At 45.8% G+C, this 23,714-nt stretch overlaps 1 long non-coding RNA gene across 1 annotated transcript in view; it reads left to right on the top strand.

Moving 5' to 3' along the window:
* Nucleotides 1-23,714, top strand: part of LOC144582475 (uncharacterized) — a 59,877-nt gene that overhangs the window by 35,145 nt on the left and 1,018 nt on the right. Inside the window, exon 3 of the long non-coding RNA XR_013535203.1 lies at nucleotides 4,634-22,434. This is a non-coding gene — a long non-coding RNA (uncharacterized LOC144582475). The remainder of the gene's footprint in view (nucleotides 1-4,633; nucleotides 22,435-23,714) is intronic.

Genomic DNA, 23,714 nt, shown 5'->3' with positions numbered 1-23,714 from the left:
CCCCACGCCCTTGTCCTCCATCTGTGCTTGAATGAGGACGCGAGGCTCTGTGGTGAGTGCAGGAGGTAATATCTGCCTTCCGAATGGGCTGCATGCGCATAGGTAATTGATGCATTCTCAGGTTCCAGAGAGATCCAAAATCAGTCCTGCTGCTCTGAGCTTGCAGTGGCCGACCTTGGCTGTGACTGCGGGGGCATCAGCTGGCCTCTCGTATGGACACTGGCCAGCCAGACGGTTGGGGCCTGCCAGTGGCAGCGGGGAGGGCTTGTCCTCTATCCTTGCAATGGATCTCCACCCTGGCAGAGAAATGAGTTCTGATTTGTGCCTGGGGCCACCCGGATACCTGTCGAGTGGTAAAAACAAGCTGTTTTAAAAGACAATGTCTGGCTCGTGTGAGTATGCTGGCACCCTTCTGAATTGTTTTTTAAACTTGTTTTCAAAGTAAGTGAGGCTATTGGCTCCTTGAGTCTGCCATACATTATTGGGCAGCTGGTTAGAGTGTGGGCTGCGGAGTCACATTGCCTGCGTACAAACCTTGCTTATCCACTTGTCAGATGATGAGCTGTTGGGCTCACTGTGCCTCTCTGAGACTCAGTCTGTCTGTCTTTAAAGTGGGGATGATATTAATACTTAACTCATAGACCCTTGTGGAGTGTTAACTGAGGTGCTGTTTAGTTTGGTGCTAGATGCCCTGATACAAAGCATCTTCCCACTGGAACATTGGATGCTTTGAATGGATGATACTAGATCTGTTTGGTCCCTGGTTGTTTAGTATTTGCCTCTTTTGCTAGACTAACAGCTCCATGAGGCTGTGGCCATAGCTGTCTTGTTACTGCTGGGCTCTGAAAACTTGGCATGGAGCCTGATTCAGAGACGGTACTCAATAAGTATCTGTTAGTGAGAAAATAAGGCAGGTGACGTGGGCATAAGCCAGAGGCCCAGGGAGGGCTGGGGAAGCTCTGGGGTTTGTAGTGGTAGGAATTAGGCTAAGGTGTTCAGCCACAGCTATGCTGTTGGTCCTGGCGGGGAGCTGGAGTGAAACCCTGGGAAAGGTTAGAGGGGCAGTTATGGATACTGTGTGTAGAGGAGTGATCTCAGGCAGCTTTCTCACCTCTAGTACACTGAGTCAGGCGTGTGGGCAGCAGACCCAGGCCAGCTCAGCATGAGAAGCCGTTTGGCTGGGCCAGAGTGTCCACACGACTGGACACCACTGTGGGAAGCTGGACAGACCTGTGGTAGGCAGGGCATAGCAGCCATAGGATGCACCAACTGAGATGACCAGCAAGGGCTTCTGGGAACTCATGCTAGCTTTGGAATCATAGACACGTGGATCCAGATCCCCGTCTCACCTTGGAGCCCTAGGCAAATCATTAACTTCAGTAAACCTTGGTTTCATCATCTGCAAAAAGGGATCCGTAATGTCAGCCTCACAGCATGTGTAACTGAAATGGAAGAATACCTGAACCCTCTAGTGTGGTGTGTAGCAGATGTTTAGTAGCACCAGTTCTCTGCTCCCTCCTTTTCGGGGATCATTGAAATGGCAATAACTCATTTTTGTTGTTGTTGTTCCATTTGAAAGAAACAAAGTACTTTGCTGACATCTTTATTAAGGAGTGGTGAGTGTGTGACCCATGAATTCACTATGGGAATTCAGTGATTATTTTTGAATACGTGGAGTTTTTAGGTTCCTGCAGCTTCCTCAACTTGACAGTAAAGCTGGCACCAGCTTCTGACAGTCCCTGTAATTACCTCTCAGTGAATTGATCTGAGGGTTGCCTTTGTGCCTGAGGTTGGTGTGGGCTTTGCTGTCCTCGCCCTCCACACCCACAATGGAATGTAGTAGCTAATTATGATTTGTGGTGCTGTCTGGTTGAAGCTGCCTGGCTTGCTTGAGGTTGGGTGGTACAGGCAGTTCCTTTCTTTGTCAGACATTATCAAGGCGATTCAAAGTGGTCTGGTCCCCTAAGATTGAGAAGCCCAGAAGGTTATTTTTAAAAATAAACTCTGGAGATATGCACCAATCCTGGGCTACTGACAGCCTATAATTCCTTTGGCAGTGGTGAGATGTACTTTTCTTTTAGAGTTTTGTTAAGAAGTGACTATCGGTGAGGGACTGTGCACACTGAGACTATGGATTAAGGCTACTGTTTCTACTCTGTGGGGAGGGAGGAGGAAGTCCAGGCAGGTTAGTGGGGTGGTGTATATATGGATGTTGTTACCCTTCCAGGACCAACAGGGTATTTCGATATTACCTAACCCCCAACCTCCATGACATTCTGTCCATCCGTCTTCGTATTGAACCATCCATCCATTTATCAGTCCATCCATCCATCCATCCATCCATTTATTCAATGCATTCTTTCATGATCCCAACAAATAAATATTTATCAAACACCTTTCCTTTCCTTTTTTTTTTGAGACAGAGTCTTGCTTTGTCGCCAGGTGCCAGGCTAGAGTGCAGTGGTGTGATCTCGGCTCACTGCAACCTCTGCCTCCTGGGTTCAAGCAATTCTCCTACCTCAGCTTCCCGAGTAGCTGGGACTACAGGCATGTGCCACCACGGCCAGCTAACTTTTGTATTTTTTAGTAGAGAGGGGTTTCACCATGTTGGCCAGGATGGTTTCAATCTCTTGACCTCATGATCCACCTGCCTGGGCCTCCCAAAGTGCTGGGATTACAGGCGTGAGCCACCGCGCCCAGCCCAAACACCTTTTCTAAGACTCTAGAGATAACACCAACCTCAGCAGCAGCAGTCAAAGCATGTAAGAAATGGAGAGTCTGGTTCAATTACCACAGGCAAGGCTCTGGGCTAAGCACTTTACCTACTTCATTTGATCTTCACAACAACTCTTTGAGTTAGGGATTGTTATTATCATCCTCATTTTACAGGTAAGGAAATAAAAGCTCTTGGAGTGTGTTAGACCATTCTTGCATTTCTATAAAGAAATAACTGAGTCTGGGTAATTTATATAGAAACAAAGTTTAATTGGCTCACAGTTCTGCAGGCTGTAAAGGAATGCATGATGCTGGCATCTGCTCAGCTTTTGGGGAGGCCTCAGAAAACTTATAGTCATGCTGGATGGCAAAGGGGAAGCAGGTGTAACATGGCAAGAGTGGGAACAACAGAGAGGGGAAGGTGCCATACACTTTTAAACAACCATTATCTCGCAAGAACTCAATATCCTGAGGATAGCACCAAGCCAGAAGGGATCCACCTCAGTATTAGTCTGGGTTGTCTAGAGGGACAGAACTAACAGGATCAATGTATATATGAAGGAGAGTTTATTAATGAGTATTGACTTACATGATCACAAGATAAAGTCCCACAATAGGCCGTCTGTAAGCAAGGAAGCCAGGCCAAGTCCCAAAACCTCGAAGCAGGGAAACAGTGCAGCTTTCAGTCTGTGGCCGAAGGCCCAAGAGCCCCTGGCAAATCACTGGTGTAAGTCCAAAAATCCAAAAGCTGAAGAACCTGGAGTTTGTTGTTTGAGGGTAGGAAGCATCCAGCATGGGAGAAAGATGAAGACCAGAAGACTCAGCTAGTCTAGTCCTTCTAACTTCTGCTTGCTTTCTTCTAGCTGCACTGGCAGCTGATTAGATGATGTCCACCCAGATTGAGGGCGAGTCTGCCTCTCCCAGTCCACTGATTCCAATGTTAATCCCCTTTGACAACACCCTCACAGACACACCTAGGAGCAATACTTTGCATCCTTTAATTCAATCAAGTTGACACTCAGTATTAACCATCACAGCCTCCAAGACCCAAATACCTCCTACCAGGTACCCCTCCCTTGGGGATTACAATACAACATGAGAATTGGGGGGACAAATAACCAAACTGTATCTGGAGGTTAAATGATTCGCCTAACATTTCAACCTAATAAGTGGCAGATCCAGGAACTGAATTAATCCAAGCTGGTTCCAGAGCCCAGGCTTTTGTCCATCAAACTGCGGGGCTTCCCAGTGTCTCTCTTTGGTTTGGTCGACGTTTCATGAGCTCACATCTGGCTGAGTCCATAGAAGCTGTCTGGGTTCTTCACTGAAGTCTCCATCTCTATTTTGGGCTCCTTTTTAATTAATTTGATGAGCTTCAGAGAGTGGGCTTTTGTGAACATTCTCTCATTCTACAGGAATAATAATAATAGTAACAAAGTAACAGCTAACATGTATTGAGTTCTTACCTGTAAGCTCTCATTTGAGTGCTTTAACCATACTAACTACTTTAATCCTCACACCAAGGCTGTAATGTTTCTTTGTCAAAGCCTCATGATTACTCTTACTTTATAGGTGAGGAAACTGAGGTTTAGGGAGCCAATTGCTTTAGCCTCGCTACAGCTCGGTTTCCTCATCTATAAAGTAAGAGTCATAAGGAAACTTCCCTGTAATACTTGGTACTACACTTGACTGCAAATAACAGGAACTCTAACAATAGCTTAAAGAATTCAAAAACAAAGAAGCAGACACCAATTCCATGTCAGGAGAAGTCCAGAGGCAGGGAATCCAGGGCCAGTGTGGCAGTCAAAGATGCCACCAAGAACTCAGGGTTTCCGTTCTCCTATACTTAGTGTAGTGGAGCTTTTTACCTATGGTTACAAGATGTTGCTCCATTTCCAGTTTATCTTTGCTTTTTCAGGCAGAAAGAAGGAGGAGATATGAAAGCAAAACATTTCCCAGGAGTGTTCAGTAGATTTCTACTACATTTCGTCAGCCAGAAATGCCAGAGTTCTCTCCACGGTGAGCCGCAAGGGAGGCTGGGGAATTGAGTCCTCTTTACCTTTGCTCCTTCCAGCCTTCACTGGAAGGTAGAGGAAGGTAAGAAAGAAAAGTTGGGAATGGGTACTGAGTGAACTAACCAGCAGCGTCTGGTGCCTTTCCTCTCATCTGTGTTTTCTTTGTTGGTTGTTGGGTCTCTTTATTCTTGGTTTGTTTGTTTGTTTTTTTTAATCTGCAACTTTCCCCTTAGGTTATTTTTGATTTTTTATGACATTGATGTTTGGAAGAGTCCAGGCTAGCTGTCCTGTAGAATATTTCATGTTGTTCTTTCTGCATGACTTTAACTTTTAAAATTGAGATATAACCTATATACCATAAAATTCACCGTTTAAAAACTGTACAATTGGGGGCCGGGTGTGGTGGCTCATACCTGTAATCTCAGCACTTTGGGAGGCTGAGGTGGGCGGATCACTTGAGGTCAGAAGTTGGAGACTAACCTGGCCAAGATGGTGAAACCCCATCTCTACTAAAAATACAAAAATTAGCTGGGTATGGTGGCATGTGCCTGCAGTCTCAACTACTTGGGAAGCTGAGGCAGAGGGATTGCTTGAGTCTGGGAGGCAGAGGTTGTAGTGAGCCAAGAGTGGGCCACTGCACTCCAGCCTGGGCAACAGAAGAGAAACCCTGTCTAAAAAAATAGTATGATTCAGGAGAATGATACAGAAATTCCTCCAACAAGGGAATTGTAATCGGGAACTACAAGCAGGAACTTCAAGGATGTACCATTGTGCTCAGAAAAAAATACTTTTGATAAATTTAGTGTAGCCTCAATGTACAGTGTTTATAAAGTACACAGTAGTAAATGGTAATGTCCTAGGCCCTCACATTCACTCACAGCTTACTCGCAGACTAACTCAGAGTACCTTGCGGGCCTGCAAGTTTTATTCAGGGTGAGTGTCCTGCACAGGTGTGCTATTTAAAAAAAAATCTTTTCTACTGGATTTTTACTGTATCTCTTCTAGGCTTAGGTATGTTTAGATATACAAATACTTACCATTCTGTTACAGTGGCCTGTAGTATTTAGTACAGTGACATGCTGTAGCTCCGATTGTAGCCCAGGAGCAATTGGCCACACATAGCATAGGTGTGTAGGAGGCTATGCCGTCTAGGTTTGTGCGAGCACATGCTATGATGTTAGCACAATGACGAACTTTGCCCAATGATGCATTTCTCAGAATGTGTTCTCGTTGTTAAGCGACACGTGACTGTATACGCACATACACACGTCCTGTTGGTTCTGTTTCTATGGAGAACCCTGACTAATTCAGGGAGGATGACAAAATTCTGAAGGTGCAGGTGGTAATGGTTGTATGGAAGTATGAATGTACCGAGTGCTACAGAACTACACGCTGAAACATGGTTAAAATGGAAACTTTTATGTTATGTATCTGGAGCCATAATAAAAAAATGCACAATCCAGTGGCTTTTAGTATATTCACAAGCTTGTGCAACCATCGCCACTCTCTAATTTCAGAACGTTTTTATTGCTCCAGAAAGAAACCCCATACCTGTTAGCAGTCACTTCTTATTCTCCTCTCCCTGACTCCCTGAAAAGGCACAAAAGACCATACATTGTATAACTGCATCCTATAAAATGTACAGAATAGGCTAATCCCGCCATTCATTTTTAAAGAGCATAGTCATGAGGACTTGCATTTTTTATGTTTCTTCTTGGTGAGGGAGATGAGGGTGCAAGGAGTCATCCCGATTTTTGCCTCAAATTTCCATTACAATCAGCAGAATTTGCCTGGAGAAGCCGTGGTAATCAAACGTGAGAATCAAATCAGCAGATGAACCACGGTGAACTTCTTCACCTGCTCAAGTTGCTCAGGGCTCTGTAACATGTCAGGAATGGCTGAAAGAACTGAGGTTGCTGAGCCAGATGAAAAGAATGTTCCACAGGGAATATTCAAAGGACTGTTGCTGTCATGGAAGGGAAGTATGGCGTCATGAACAAAATGGGGATTTTGGAAGTTCACAGATTTGGATTTAAATTCTTTTTTTTCTTGTTTTAACTTTTATGTTAATGTCAGGGGTGCATGAGCAGGATGTGCAGGTTTGTTACAGAGGTAAGTGCGTGCCATATACCTCTGTGGTTTGCTGCACCAATCATCCCACCACTTAGCTATTAAGACCAGCATCCATTAGCTGTTCTTCCTGGATTTAAATCCTTACTAGCTGCCCTATCTTGAGCATATTAATCTCTCTAAATGTCCATTTCCTCCTTGGTAAGATGAATGTAATTACAGAATTGCAGGGTTATTAAAAGAATTAAATGAGATAATTACAAACCATATTTGTTCCTCCCTTCTACCTGAATGCAAAGGACAAAGGCAAGGAGAGAACCGTCTATTTGAGGAGGCAGATACATGAGGCAGTGGCTGTGATACCGGTGAGATGTGCTATTTTGCTGGAGATATTGTGGGGCACTAGGAGGCCATGAGTAAGCTATGGAAGACTCTGGAAGAGTCAGGAAAGTTCTCTTGCAAGGGGCCATTCAAGCCAGGTCTTTAAGGGTGAATAAGAGTCCTTCAAAGGAGAAGGGAAGCACAAGCATGATTGTGGGAGAGAACAGCATAGTCAGAGGCAAAGAGGTGTGAAAAGCACAATGCTTGTACGGAATGAGAAAGAAGTTTGAAGAGGTTGGTTGTAGTGTAAACTTGGGGGAGCAGTGGTGGACAGTGACGTTGTGAGGTGGGTCACACGAGATATGGAAGAAATTCAGCTAGTAGGCTTTGGAGCCTGGCCTTCTCCCCTCTGGAAAGTCTTCTGAGTCTTGTATCGTCCTTCTGCCAGAATGATACCTGGCAAAACTCTGGGCACCATGATGAAGGAAGAGGCAGCACTGAGACAGGGAGGCCGTATAGAAGAGGCCACTTCATAGTTCAGGGGAAGATAATGGGATTGGGCTAGTGATAGAAATATTTAGGGAACCAGACAAAGGGAACCTGGAGAAGGCTCAGAGAAGTAGGTTTGAGGGACAGGGAAGTATCATGGATGGCTTGTCTAAGATCCTACAGGCTGATAGTGACAGAGGAGAGTCTCCTGTTTTTCTGAGTGGTGTAGTGGGGTCAGAGAGACCTGAACCTAAATCCCAGTACTGGCACTGCCTGTGTGACTTTAGGCAAGCCTCTGCTTCTCTGTGAGTGCATTTTCCTCAACTCTGAGGCAAGACTGATAATACCCACTCCACTGTGCAAGGACTAATCAAGATGCTTCAGTGAAGACACATGCAAAATCCTGCTTGTCTTACTGCATCTGTACAGCACTTAGGCTTCAGGACTATTTCCTGAGCATTGTCCTAGGGGTTGTGAATATGTCAGAGATCAAAGAAGATAGGAATATCTCAGAGTATTTAAAAATTGAATTGCCAACTTTTAAAAACCAGATTTTTAAAGGTTTGTGAAAAGGTTTCAGAAAAAAGTCTGAGTTTCAGTTTTTTTTTTTTAATGGAAAAATCTGGGTTATTTAAAAAATGGGCTTCTTGGCCAGGTGTCATGGCTCATGCCTGTAATTCCAGGACTTTGGGAGCCTTAGGTGGGTGGATCACAAGGTCAGGAGATTGAGACCATCCTGGCCAACATGGTGAAACCCCGTCTCTACTAAAAATACAAAAATTAGCTGGGTGTGGTGGTATATGCCTGTAATCCCAGCTACTTGGTAGGCTGAAGCATGAAAATCACTTGAACCAGGGAGTCGGAGGTTGCAGTGAGCTAAGTTTGTGCCACTGCACACCAGCCTGACAACAGAGTGAGATTCCATCTCAAAACAACAAGAACAACAACAAACAAAAGGGGGCTTCTCTGAGTTATGGCTTTTGTGGGGAATTATGGGCTGTGGGTGAGTAGTGACTGTTCCTTTTAGTTGTGCCCTCCAGTTTCCACAGTCCCCACTGCTTCCCATTGTTAAACCTGCTTGCCTCATTCATTTGTATGACCTGTGGGCATTTTAGTTTGTGACATCCGCTTTGGTCCAAGTCTTGGTACACAGTAGGTGGTTGAGTTTCAGAGGCTGGAAGCATGAACACCACGTGAGATAGGGTTAAAATAATCTAAGAGCTTGGACTTGGGTTGAGGCTCTGGGGATGTAGAGGAACATAAATATGAGATAGACATTAATCCTAAAATGTAATCATCTGGAGACCAGTAGGACTGGGGTATAATGGGATATCCAAAGTCATCCAAGCCTTCTAGTCTGGATAGGAGAGTGATGGAGTGGGGATGGGGAAAACATAGACATTGGAAGGCAAGGAAACTGGAAGGGTGAGAGACAACATTGCATCTGGACTTAATCCTAAGCCCCCCATCCCCACCCCCACCTCCAAAACATCTCCCAAAGGCTGCCTCAGCTTTGTTCATTTCCCAGAGCTGTGCAGAGATGCTCAGTAGGATTCTTCTGTGTACTCCTCAGATGCCCTGACCTATGCAAATGTGCCGGTCACCAGGAGCAATGCCAGGAATCTGAGACTTTTCCATCTCTTTGGTTGTTGTATTGCAACTGCAGGCAAGCCAGTGTTTTTTGCATTTCTTCTGTGTGATGTTCACCTGGGCAGATGCCAAGGGGCTCCGGCATGGCTCAGGGGTGAGCTTTGGCGCTGGTCCGTGTCACTACTTTCTGTAGGTTTTCCTGCCAGCACTTGCTCACCATCCTTGGGATCTGATCCATTTCTTACAGTTGAGGGACTTTTCCTTCTGTTATTTCTTCCATTATTGCTTCTCTTCCATCTGTCCTTTTCATTCCTTTTAGAATTCCACACAGGGGCTTACTGAGCCTCCAGGATCCATTTTCATTTTCTTCTCTCTTTTCTCATTGTTTTCATGTTTTCCTCCTTTTCCTCTGAGTTAGGGGAAATTACTCACGCTGATCTTCCAAAGTGACTCCGTTGGGTTTTGACAGTGTCCAATCCATTTTTTGGCCTTCACTTATTTAGGTATTTTGATTGTCACATTTGCTTTTCCTGCCAAAAGTATTTTCTGATTTCAAAGCATTTCTTTCATAGAGGCAATGTTTGCTTTGTTTAGTTTAGTTTGTCTTGTGTTTATGTTTTACTTTCAAATAATTTTAGTTTTACAAAAAAAGGTGGAAAGGTACTGCAGAGACTTCCCATACACCCTCACCCAGCTTCCTCTGATGTCATACATCTTGCAATGTGTTTCTGGATCTTTCTGAATATATTTAGAAGAGATTTTCTATAGTTTTCTCAAATGTATATACTGGGAAATATTTGTAGAGACTTTGCAGAATAGGACTGTTGTTTTTTTAACCATCAAATATTTTCTTATAGTAGGTGATTTTTCTTTATTTTCTTATTCTTTGAGAGACTCATGTTTGCTCAAGGCTGAGATGGGTTTTGTCAAATATTATAAGGGTCTCTGTTCAAGTGTTCCTCAAAGAAAAATAGAGTCTAGTTACTTCTCTCTCTCTCTCTCTCTCTCTCTGTGTGTGTGTGTGTGTGTGTGTGTGTGTGTGTGTGTAGTGGAGACATTTAAAGGGGTGCTCCACGACCTGGGAGAATCCTCTCCTATGTTCAGATCACTTTGACATTCGTTAAGACAATGGCCCTCATCCCTAAAAGCCTATGTTGCCCATCCTATGTCCCTACTCTGACAATGGCTTCACTTCATTTGATCCACCACCCATACCTTCGGAGGGTTCGGGTGTAGCTCCCTGCTTAGTTTGGGTTTTCCCATAAGCAGATTATGACATGAAAATTTAAGTGCAAGTAGTTTTTCTGAGAGTAGATATTATGACACACTGGTCATGGGAGTGAGGAAGTGGGACAGAGAAGGAAAGATGCCCAACACAAAGTACACAATCAAACATGTTAGCAGCAAGCCCAACTGTAACTCAGCCCCACCAGGGAGCTCTGGGAGTCAGTGTAGAGTATGCTGCTCAAAGTGATACCATCTCAGAGGTGAGGGAGCTGAGGTATTTACACACCCAGCTTCCAGGGCCTTGAGACTTGTAGAGCTGGTGTTGGTGATCAGAGAGAGCCATTGAGTAAAACTTTACCGGTGCTAGAGGTTGGAAGTCAGGCTGGCATGGGAATAAATAAGTGCTGAGGTGGCACAGGCAGGGTCCTGACAGCATCTGTGTACTGCGCTTCTTCTAGACCTGTTGTACCCACACCCATAAGAGGTTAAGCTTTACCCCTTGCCAGACATCTCACATCTCATCTTTACCTGTAGCCACTGGTGCTAAATTTTTTTTATTTGGTTGTTGGGTTGTATAGGAACTCTGGTTCTACCAGGGATCTACCCTGCCTACTTTCTGGATGGGGTTTTTCCTTCACTTATTTTTAGTTATGAGTGGGCCCGTATTTTCCTCAGTGTGGTGCCACCTACATTATGTCTGCTAGACATGCCACAGTGATTCTGGCTTGTTGGGAGCAGTCATCCTTTTTGTCTAGCATGCAGAGAGACAGATTCCTTCCTTTTACTAAGTCTCTATATTTCTTTGTTCATTTCTATTGGCAGATCAGAGGAAAAGGAGTTAAATATGTAGGCTCAAATTGGCATCTCAAATTGGAAGTATGACTTGTTCCCAAAAGGTATTTTCAATGCATTATCTTGGAGGCATTTGAATGTATGTGTATTTAATTTAATAATAGTTATAAAACATAGCAGAAAGAAGCAGCTGCATTATTCACTTGGTTCAAAGACCATTTTTGTTTCCCCAACATTAACTTCCTGCACTTAAACTGACAAACCCTAGATAAATGCAATAATTTCTTCACATTTCACTGTGATCAGCTCTTTACTTTTAACAGCAACAATTGTATTTCTCATTAACTTGTCCACTGCTGATACTTGGAGTGTTTGGATCTCAAAAATATTGTAAGAAACTGTCATAGCTACTGTAAGAGACTGAAGAAGTGAAGAAATAAGCTATTGTAGCTTTCTCCTGGAGACAAGGATGCTGCTTTGGCTCTTGAGCCAAAATTCATTATGTCTTCTTCCTCTGCTGATGGTGCTAAGTCTCACATATGCTATTTGTAGTTGCTGCTGCTTGAGTATGTGATGAGCGGGGTAGGGAAGGCTTTAGCGGGAACCTTAAGAGAAGACTTGTGGCTATGGAAAGTCTGCAGTGCAAAGAGGGAAGCCGGGATTTAAAGCTAAGAGTTATGGAATGACTTCAGTGACTGTAGCTTTGCTGGCTGCTCTGAGCTAAGAGCAAGATACCTAGTGCTACTCTGGTTTCCTACCAGAGTGGAAAGTTTCAACTTCTCAAATGCTATAGACAGTGGCTGGCTGTTTGCCAAGCCCATTTCCTCTTCATTTTTGGAAGAAGAGCTAAGTGGTGTTTTCCAGACTCTTGCAGGCAGGTGTGGCCATCTAGCTCATTCTAGCCCATGAAACGTGGACAGAGTGATTGGTGCCACTTCCACGCCTGGCCCATGGGACCTCCCACTGGGTCATCTAGGCTTATGCCACTGACACTATTCAAAGGATTGTGGAGGTCCTGAAGCCACATGGCACAGATGGCTTCTAGCCACGAGAGAAAAGGAGCCTGGGTCCCTCAGTCACCACTTGGAAGAGAGCCATCTGTGAATGCAAAACACCTCTTTTATCTTTGCATAAAGAGAAATACACTTCTATTGGGTTTGAATTACTATGTATAAATATTTTACAACAGTGGATATTAACTAATGTAACCAGGGTCCTGAGGCAGACCCAAGATGACTTTCTAAGAAAGCTGCCCTCTCATCTCAGACTCAGAGTCCACCTCTGAAGAAATCCAAACTGGGACAGTGGGCACAAGGAGGAGTCTGAGAAAGCAGCTGCTAAGGTAGGCTTTTGGAGGTGGATCACCTACCTCCTGGCTGACAGCGAGGACCCCATCCCTGGGGGTAGATGAAGCACAGATGGCCCCTGCTATAGAGTAACAGTATAAGTGTGAAAGCTGGGATGATATTCTGGTGGAAGGAAAAGCACTAGGAAGGCATCAGACGTTTGAGAAATACAGGTCAAATAGTACCTGTAAACTCAGAGAAGTTGGATGGCTGTCGCTCAGCCCAGTTGACACATTGGAAAAAGATAAGGAAGGACTGGAAGCTCATTAGTCAATTAAAAGCACAGTATGGCTGGGCATGGTGGCTCACACCTGTAGTCTCAGGGCTTTGGGAGGCTGAGGCTGGAGGGCTACTTGAGGTAAGGAGTTCGGGACCAGCCTGGGCAACACAGCAAGACCCTTGTCTCCACAAAAAAAAGATGAGCTGGGTTTGGTGGTGTATAACTCTAGTCCCAGCTACTTAGGAGGCTGAGGTGGGAGGATCACTTGAGCCCACGAGGTTGAGGCTGCAGTGAGCTGCGATAGCACTACTCCACTCCAGTCTGGGCAACAGAGTGAGACCTTATTTCCCCCCTGTCCCCAAAACAGTGTAGTGTGAAAGACAGAGGTCCTTTTTGGTAACTAGGAAGGGAAATCTAAGGGCAGAGAAAGCTGAGGCTCAGACCAAGGGCTTCATCAGGAGAGCAGCGGAAGTTTGATTTTCATCTTGGTCCTGCCTTGCTGTATTACAATGAGAACCCTGGTTGGGAAAGAATGAGACCATGACACATGAGACAGGGATGTCTGGGTTGATACACCCCAAAATCCTGAATCTGAAGATTCCCCTACGCCCACTGAGTCTGCAGTTATAACTGCCCCGATTGCCTGAAGATAGTGCAGAAACCTGTCTCTTCAAGGCCTCATGTTCCCTTTGGGATCTGCCCCATCTCCCCTCCTGCTCATAGGCTACAGCTAGGGCTAAGTCTCATCATAACCCAGTAAGGCTTTACCATGTCTCACAAGGCAGGAAAGAGAATATGCCCTAGAGGAGATGCAGGGCCTTGTCTGCACCTACTGGGAGGAGTCAGGCCGGTGTGTATGGGACTGAGTTCTGAGAGTGCTGGGCAAAAAGAGGTATGGTGTTGGATAACAGTCTATCAGTTGGAAGCATTCTCCTGGGGTGTGGGATTTCACACCCTGGTGAGGCTTTGGGAAAGCCACACATGGACTGCTGTGGTGCTCTGATGTGCCACCCACATCTCCATGCAGGACTGAAGGACATATTCCCCGGGCTGCCAGGGGTGCTGCCGGCTGTCAGCCCTCAGCTGATGGTCCTCTGCAGAATGCATTGACTGAGGAGAGTCATTTCTCCCAAGGCCATGTCTCCTGCCCAGGGAAGCACATACTGACATGTGTGTATGGAAGCCCGGTCTCCTTCTTCAACCTGGGACAACTCCAGGTTGTGTCCCAGGGAGTCAGCAGGGGCTTTTACTGAGACTGCATCAGAGCCAACTCCTCTCTCTTCCCGGTCCTGCCTCCTTTCACAAAGAGTGATCGCAGGAGCACTTGCTGTTCTGTCTTAGGTCTACTTCCTGGAGAGCCCAACCCGCCATGATCTCTTAGGGAGGTCTCTTGGTGCAGACTAACATAACGCCTCTGGGCAAGTCCGCTGCAGCCAGCTCTTCCTCCAGTGCTGGAATAGGTCACTGGCTCAGGGGTCTTGTATGAAGAAGACCCTTGATTGGATTGGACTGGAATCCAAGTCAATGCAAAGAGATGCTTCCATTTTGAAAGGCTCAAAGGGACAGAGACCAACCAAGGGAATGGCGGATTTGTACCTACAGCATATGCCTACTCTGGAGCCTGTGGTCATTGAGCAGACGATTGACAGAGCTGGTCTGAAGTCATGCTGAATGTGATCACAGATATAGTAATCATCTATTCTTGTAGCCACCACATACCCATCCATCCATGTACCCATCCGTCCATGTACACATCCATCCATGTACCCATCCATCTATATACCCTTGCATCCATGTACCCTTCCATCCATATACCCTTCCATCCATGTACCCTTCCAACCATGCATCAACCATGCATTTATCCATGTGTTCATCCATCCATGCATCCATTCATGCTAAGCTAATTGGTAAGTATTGTGTACAAGACTCTGCTCTAGGCACAGGAGGTTATGAGATGAATAGGACTCAGGGTGTGTTCTCAATGATATCTAGTCTGGGAGAAAAGACAGACCCATTCACAGGTCTGGTGCAATGTGATAAGGGTAACTCAGGGAGCCTCAGGAGCCTGCAAGACAGAGGGACCATACTGCCTGTGTCTTCCAAGAGGAAGGAATGGCTGAGCCTGGCTTTGAAGGGTGAGTCAGAGTTCTGCAGGTAGGAAATGGGAGGCTGGCAGTGTCTCCATCAGAAGAAATGGCACCTTCAAAGCCAGAAAGAGAGATGGACCCCCCCGCGCTGGTATGAGATTAGGACATTGTGAGTCAGAAAGGGTAAGACAGGCTGGGAGAGAGGGTAGGAGAGGGCTGAGCTGGGCTGTTTGGACTTTATTCTATGTGTGATTGGGGCCAGAGGTGACCTTGCAGGGGGACAGGACAAGGGAATTAAATACGATATGAAGAATGGACAATGAGAAGTTGGGGGGTATGCTGGGGGCCCTGGTGTTGGGCCACTGTACAAGTTAAGGTATAGAAGGGCTAGAAAGGGAGGGAGGGCACTGGAGATCTTCAGGAAGTCAAACTGGCAGACTGGGTTATGCCACCAGCAGAAGGTGAGAGAGAGGGTTGAGGCCAGTCCTTTTAGGGGTTCTCTCTGGGAGTTTGAGTAGATAACGATGCTGGAAATTGAGAAGGGGAAAAACGAACCATGTTCATTTGAAAAAGAAGGTCACGGTCTGACTTCTCTGGAAAGATTCCAATTTTCTCCTGTTAAGAGGGGAGTGCAGAACTCCTTACCAAAGACCTCAGCATGCTCTGAACTGTCGATGGGACATGGGCTCTCACCTCCCTTGTCCTGAGCACCATACTTGCATTCATATGACCCAATATAAAATCACACACTTTGGACATTCGAATCACACAGTGGCTTCACCGTCATGTCACACCTTGTCCATCTGATACCTGCACAGTTTTTGAACTGAGTGTAAGATTCCTATTTTTCCTTTCTGACCTCCGCTGTTTGGTTTGGCCCACCGCCCCGACCTGGCAGGATTACCCTGAAACCCAGTTTTGTCCTTCAACATATGTGGGAGAAAAGTAGTTCTAACTGTTTAAGGTGAATCTAAGAATTGTGAGCAACCTTTTAGCCCCTTTAAAAATGGTTTGACTGTTCAAGGTGTGAGTGGGTTGGTAGTACAAAGGGGAGTATGAGTATTAAGAACAATATGTTCAGTGTCTTGTTTTGAAAACTCGAGACTGGATTTGTGTGTGTGTGTGAGTGTGAGTGTGTGAGTGTGTGTGTGAGCATGTGTGTGTGTGAGCATGTGTGTGTGTGAGTGTGTGTGTGAGCATGTGTGTGTGTGTGTGTGTGAGAGAGAGAGAGAGACAGAACCAAAGTTGAGGAGAGAGAGAGTAAGAAAGATGCCCACCCCACAACCAGTTTTAACTCATCATTTATCTTAAGTTCTAAGCAAATATTCAGGTCAGTTTTTCTCTTCCAATCCCATTCTGTTATCTCAGTCCCAGTGGGGCCTGAGTCCAGTTCATCTTAGTAAACATTTGCTGATGTTTCTATGTTGGGAGCTTCTGTGCTTGGCCCTGGGCACCAATGATGAATTCCCCACCCCTGCCCTCTCTGAGCTTCCAGGCTGGTGGGAGAGGTAGTTCATGACTCCCAGAGTTCTCCTTGCCTCTGATCCCTGCTGTATTATGTGAACCCAGCCCCTAGAGGAAGCAAGGGGTCCAGGAAAAATCTGGACAGGTCAGGCTTGGAATTCTGACTGCCCCCAACTTCCTGTGTGGCTCTTGTTTTTTGAGCCTATTTCTTCAGCAATAAGGTGAGAATAATAATCTGTGTTTCATAGATGCATGAGATTAAATACAGTGCTAAATGGGCACTTGCCTGGGATTTGATGTGTCAAGAAGACGGGGATGGGGAGGGGGACATGCCAGCCAGGGTTCTGGCAAAAGATGGGTTCTAGGAGCTCCTGGGGAGATCTTTTCTAGATCCACAAGTCTGGTTTGAGGATAGCAGATCAAACCAGAGAAACCAGAGAAACATCTGGCTTCTGAGCCAGATGCAGTATTTGTCATCAAGGAAACCTCCAGCCCCACTTGTAGGCCATTCCTATACCAGAAGTCTGCAGCTTTCATGCCACCAGCTCCTGCAGGAGAAGAGGTGATGCTGTTGGGGCAGACATCAGTCCTCTCATCCCTGTCGGATGCCCCACAGAGCCAGGTGGCGGCTGTGGATGCTCTCAGCAGGTGCATGGGGCAGGACTGCAGCAAGCCTGGTGCCAGAAGAGGGAAGGACTGCAGCAAGCCTGGTGCCAGAAGAGGGAATTGGCAGACACCACAGGTCAGCAAAGAATCCTCTGTGGTCACACAGAAATATTCAGAACCTTGAGATATGCTGAGGGTGTGGATGGGGAGTCAGGGCAAGAAATGAGACTTTAGGTTGTTTTAGTGATTTTTTTATTGGTGGCAAGATATGCATAACATAACCATTTTAACCATTTTAGGTGTGCAATTCCGTGTCATTAAGTACATTGATGATGTTGTACCACCATCGCTACTATCTAGTTCTAAAACATTTTCATTGCCCCACACAGAAACCTCATTAGCAGCGATTCCCCATTCCTTCCTCCTCCAGCCCCCTGGCAACTGCTAATCTGCCTTCTGTCTGCATGGATTTGTCTATTCTGGACATTTCATATTAATGGAATCATACAATATGTGCTCTTTTGTGTCTGGCTTAGCATAATGTTTTCGAGGTTCGTCGTGTTATAGCACGCATTAGTATTCCATTCCTTTTTAATCTCATGCTGCACAGAGCCTGCTACACCAGACACACAGATAAAAATGTATCCCACCCTTTTCCCTCCTTCACAAATTTACTTCCGCCCATGGAAGTCCCAGGGTCCTTGCCAAGTGGAGGAAAGTGTGCCTGGCCTGTGCCCAGGAGCGGTGATGTTTTGTTTCACTTGGAGGATGTGTGAGATTCTGGGCTCTGGGCTGGCACTAATCCTGAGTACTGCCAGGGGGCAGCATGTTCCCGTGGAGCCTGCATGCCTGCCCTCAGAGGAACCAATATTTATGAAGCTGTTGGGCTTTGAGTACATTTACCGCCTTTCCATCATGCATGTTTCAGATGCTGTGCTCCAGCCAAACAAATTGTCCGGGCTTAATTTCTGAGAAATCATTGTCAAGAATTGCTGAACCAGTTTAATTCTAAAGCACATATTTATACGGGGCTTCAAAACTCACATCTCTGCACACGATTACAAATGGAAGGGAGAGGAAGTTTAATCAGGAATGAGATTAGGTTTGAGCAGGGAGGGCGGTGAGGATGGCGGTGGAGATGGTAGAGCTGGAGTGAGAAGGCAAGTATTTGGTGAATCTGGCTCAGGGGCAGCCCGCGACAAGCAGGGGCTGCGGGTTGAGACTCCCTTTGGTCTTGGACTGATGGACAAACTGGTTTGAAAAAATGATGTGTAAGAGGAGCAGAGCTTGGGGCTCATGGGATGCTCAGGGTTTTGGGGGGAAGTGGCCCGTTTAGCATTTGTTGATTGGCCTCTGCCTCCTGGAGGTGCTTGCCTGCCTGCCACCATCTGCCTTCACTGCCTAATGGGTCTCCCTTGCTCTATCCAGGTGTCTGCCCTCAGCTTAGGTTGAAGGGAGCATGTAAGGTCATGCTGGCAAAAGGCAGCTGGAGTCCCCACCCCGATAAAAGAAGGCAGGGAGATTCCTGCTAATTGAGGCCATCTCACCCCCTGCTCCCCTCCCCACTGTGCTAGCTCAGTGTCTGGAGGCCTGTGCATAAACCACCTTCCCTGGGAAGTATTGTGTGAGGCACAGTGGAGACAGAGCTTCTCTGTGCCAGCTTCAGGAGGGAGTGCATATAGGGAAGATGAGGAAGCCTTGGTCCGAGAGGCAACAGAGCTTCTAGCTAGACTTGCTGTGTGGCCGTGGCAAGTCTTGTTTCCTCTCTGGGCCTAAGGTTTCTCATCTATTAAGTGAGTATTCTGAACCCATTCAGATTCAGAAGCAAACATGACTGAGCAGCTTTTATATGCCAGATACTTTGCTAAGATCTCTCACATCCACAATGTTTTAACTCTCAAAACTGACCTCCAGGGAGGCATTATGATCCCCATTTTACAGATGAGAAAGCAGGGGTCTTAGCAAAGGATGACAGGAACTGTCCCCTTCTGAGGTCATGAGGCAGTTTGCCTCTGACCCCCGGGTCCCATACCTGGTGCTCTCCAAGTAGGCACCATGTGGTGGGCTCTGAGGGTGCATCCTGCTCTGGGGCCACCCAGTGAAGCAAATTCTGGTCCTGAAGACTTGTGGCCACCTTGACTTTAAAGGTTCATCTTAGAAAGGTAATCTTTACTACAAAAGTGAGCTTTATTCACAGTGCTCCACACAAAATTATCAAACTTTTAAAGAGAAGAATGGATAAATCCACATTATATTCTTTGACACAGAGGGCAATGTAGCTCCATGAACATAGTATGTCTTTTGGATTCAGAGAATTCTCCATTCCCATCTCAGCCTATTGATGATGTGTCCTTGGGCAGATTATCCAGCCTCTGTAGGCTTGGGATTTGTCCTCTGTAAAATGAGGATGATAATAATGATTTATTGGCTTGATAGGAATTTGGTATGATATTATCAATAAATAGCAGCTTTAATGCACATATACAGATTGAATGAAAAGCCTGAGGTTTATACCCAGTATCAACTGAAATTAGCAACACACATTAACACCCAAGTCATTTGTAACAACCTCTCTTGGAGAGATAAGGACTGAAAATGCTGGGGATTGGTGGGTCTGGAGTTTGGGGTGTGTATAATTCATTCTGGGCTTTTCAGGGCATTGGCCGTAGGAATGAAGAGTAATCTCCCTTGTTCTGCTCAGCAACCTTCAACTTTATTTATTAAACCCTCCTTTCTGTTTAATCTTTCTTTTTGTGGTGACACAGCAAAACACCATAATTTTCTAATACCATACAGTGCCAACATCTTGGAGGATTTCAGAACAGATCCTAATAGCCAGCAATCTCTGCATTATAACAGTCAGATGCAAGAATACTTGAAAGGCACACAACTCTCTAAAGCCGAGGACTGACACAATTTTTCTCTAAACATTTATTACAAATACAAGTATTATTTGTATTCAGCACAGACTAAAGAAAGGCTAAGCAGTTGGTCCTTTTTATTGCAGTTGAAATCTGGCCCGATCTGGAAACTCTTTTTAGAATCACACACTGAATAAAGTTACCAAGATGTGTGTGAGGAGGTGTGACAGTTTGTTTGTAGCTTGGGGGTGTTGGGTGTGGGGCTATGCCTGCCTGCATAGGCTAGACACATGATTCTCCAGGGAGCCGGCAGGCTGTAGCCTTACCTCACTCTGGGCTGATGGTGAAGGTGAGATGGAGAATAAAGGACACTGCATGAATATTTATTTTTCACTAAATATGAGGTCTCCAAGATCAAGCCCAACTGTCAGAAAGCCAATTTCAACCAGCTTAAGTAAAAAAGAGAATTTCCGTGCTCTAGGGGCTAGAAAGTCCATGGTCTAACTTCAGGCATGGCTTGATCCAGGGGTATTTCAGGTTGGATTCAGTACAAGCAGAACTTGCGACGGGGATTCTTGTGCAAGTGATTTACTGAGGAGGTGCTTTCAGTGGTAATTGCAAGGAAGTGGCTTTTTATGCCAGACAGGGAAGGAGAAGAAGCTGATGAAGGATGTGTTTTCAACCTGTTCCCGTGAGGATCTCTGGAATAGGAATACCATCACAGAGCTGTCTCACTACAAAGCAAGAGGACTCATCTTTTGTTCCCCCATGTTGATCAGGCATTGGCTGGGAGTTCCCTCTGGGATGGGGTGCATAATCTTTTGAAAATTTCTGGGAAAACTGGCTCTCTTTGGGTGAGGCAAGTCTTTAAACAAAGGTACAACTATGAGCTGTTAGCAGTTCCCAGTTGACACTAACAAAGGTGTTCTCTGGCCTTGTAGAGGGGATCTGGGTGAGGTTCCAACACTGTCCACACCAAGGTGCTCAAGCAATGACTCAGGGATTTATCTCTTGCCTCTTTTTGAGGTGTACTTTTTTTTTTTTTTTGAGACAGTTTCACTCTGTCACCAGGCTGGAGTGCAATGGTGGGATCTTGGCTCACTGCAACCTCTACCTCTGGGTTCAAGTGATTCTCCCATGAGGTCTCCTTTTAAACTCCATTCTCAAATGGAGATTGTTACTGAAGACCTCAAGCTTAATTTTTTCATGTATCTTAGGAAAAAAAGAGATCTGATCTCTCCTGGTGTCAAAATATTAAATTTCCTAGATCAGTCCCAAACAATTGCATGCTTACCCCTCTGGTGGGGAAGAAAGTGGGGTTAACCCTAATTAAGCCTCATGGATTAGGTTCCCCACATGGGTTTATGTTTCCAGAAGAAGATAGAGGGTTGCTGAATAGGCAAAAACTAGCAGTGAGCCCCTGCCAGGCTCTGAACTTTATGTCAGAAGGGCATTCTGAATGGAGAGAACAGCATGGCTCTGCTGGCCCAGGAAGTGCCATACATTTGGGAGAGCAGAAAGTGGGCCAGGCTGTTGGGAGAAAGTAGATGGAGAAGACTGAGCAGTTGGCAAGGGCAATGCACAGAGCACCTCCTGGACTACCAGAAGAGCACAACTTCATCCTGGAAATTGTAGGTTTGGTTCTTCTGATTCTATAGCTGTGTCCCCACCCAAATCTCATCGTAAATTACCATGTGTTGTCTTGTGGGAGGGACCTGGTGGGAGGTGATTGAATTATGGGGGTGGGTCTTTCCTGCATTGTACTTGTGATAGTGAATGAGTCTTATGAGATCTGCTGGTTTGGTAAGGGGGAACCCATTTCACTTGGTTCTCATCGTCTTTTTGCCTGCCACCATCTATGTAAGATGTCACTTGCTCCTCCTTGCCTTCTACTACAATTGTGAGGTTTCCCCAGCCATGTGGGAAATCCAATGAAACCTCTTTCTTTTGTAAATTCAGTCTCAGGTATGTCTTTATCAGCAGCATGAAAACAGACTAATACATTCTTCCTCTTAAATCATTCTTCCCCTAAGGGTCTAGTATGAAGTCACCAGTATGGCTAGACATTGTGGGCTCAAATCCAGCCAGTGGCAACCTCAAAGGGACCAAATACAGTAGCAGAGTTGCTGGGCAGTGGCTACATGAATTGGGGGGCTGGGTAGGTGGGCATCAATTATAACACTGGAGTCTTAGCCCATTTTGATGTTGACTAAAACATCAAAAGCTGGGCAGTCAGTCCCAAATGGACGTGGATAAGAGTCACCTCTGTCTTAAGGAGAATCTGATATTCTATTCAGGGAAACTGAGGGAGGAACCCAGTTGTGAGGGTGAGGCCAGCACACAACAGGGAACAATAGAAGATTACAGCTCTCTTTGAGGAACAGGTGGTATTCCAACCCCTTTCTCCATAGGGAGCTAAAGTTGCCAAGAGTCAGGAAGGATGATAGATTAATTCAAGTTATGCTTGCTGCTATAACCAATAACTCTGATCATTTTAGTAACCTAACACAAATATTTTCTCTTTACGGATATTCAGTTTCCTTTTATGTACCATTCCCCAGGTGCGAATCCAGGCAGAAGCAGAGAGGGAATGTGGAGAAAACACATCCACTCTGTAACTGTTTTGCCCAGGTGAGACACCTGTCACTTCTGTTCATATTCCATTGGTGAGAACAGGTCACATGACCTCACTTATCTGCAAGGGTAGCTGGGAAATGTAGTTCCTGGTTGGTCCATGTTCTTCAGTGACAACTCTATATCACAGTAGGGGGAGCATGCATTTTTGATAAGTAGTAGGCATCTCTGCCAGAGGAGCCCAGCCAATTCCCCACGAAGGGGAGGTTTCAGTGAGCCCAACTGGAGAGTGGGAGCATACCTTTGCTCTACCCACAAGAAATATCCTTGATACAACTCAGCCTCTGAAATGGTCTGAATAGATTTTGGCTATTTCCAACCCAATAGTCTGTGGACATGGACAGAGAAGATAAGGACTCGGTGAAATACGGAGCCTGGCAAAAGACATGGGAAAAATAAACAAATGCATGAAATGACAATTTCCTGCCTGTGGGACCTGGGTACCGGGGAAAGCTTCTGAGTACACAGGGTTTGAGTTTAATCTGGTTTCCTTCCTGCAGCCTGTGTGTATGCTCAGGCTGTGTTTGATCAGCTCAGTTTCTGTTTGGAGTCAAGGACCTTCTCCCACCCATTTATTCCTGGCCTTCTCCTGGATCTGCAGTGAATTTGTGGGTAAGGCTGAATTCATAGCCTGAGGACATTCTCTCAGCAGCTTCTTGTAATGATCTAAATATAGACACCTCACCTCTGTGCAGAGCAGGGAGGAAGGAGACTGCTTTGCAGACACCTTGCTGTGGTATCCTTGGTCTAAGGCCAGAGGATGGGTTTCGAGTCTTGGCCTCTCAATTTATTCTCTGTGTGACCTTGACAAGTCATAAGACCTTTAGTACTGCTTCCTCACCTGTAAAACGGGAACAGTTGCTGTTGCCGTGATGAAAACAGATTATGAGTCCAAAGGGGTTTTGTAAACTGTAAAGTGCTCTACTAATGTTACTGATAGTGGGCAGGATCTGTTGGGGGATTTAAAGCACAGCCTCTGGAGCCAGAGTGAATTTGCACAAGCTGTTGTGAGACTGAGTGAGCTAATGTATGTAAAGAGCTTAGCACAATGTCTGGCCTCTCGTTCCTGCTCAGTAGACACTGGTGGCTATTACTGCTGCACGCATGCATGCCTCTGGTTTTCCATATGCTGTGTCTCTGTCCCTTCTGTTTCATCCAGCTGCAGTGCCTTTTCTCCATCTCCATGGGTGGGGTTCCTACTCATCCTTGGAGCCTCAGCAACAAGGCCCACTCCTCTGGGAATCCTGCCCAGGGTGGCAGGTTGTACAAATACGGGG

The sequence above is a fragment of the Callithrix jacchus genome, chromosome 5 (genome assembly GCF_049354715.1).
Source record: "Callithrix jacchus isolate 240 chromosome 5, calJac240_pri, whole genome shotgun sequence".
NCBI lineage: Eukaryota > Metazoa > Chordata > Mammalia > Primates > Cebidae > Callithrix > Callithrix jacchus.
Note: the sequence above shows the minus strand (reverse complement) of the source record. Positions and strands in the feature narration are given on the sequence as shown.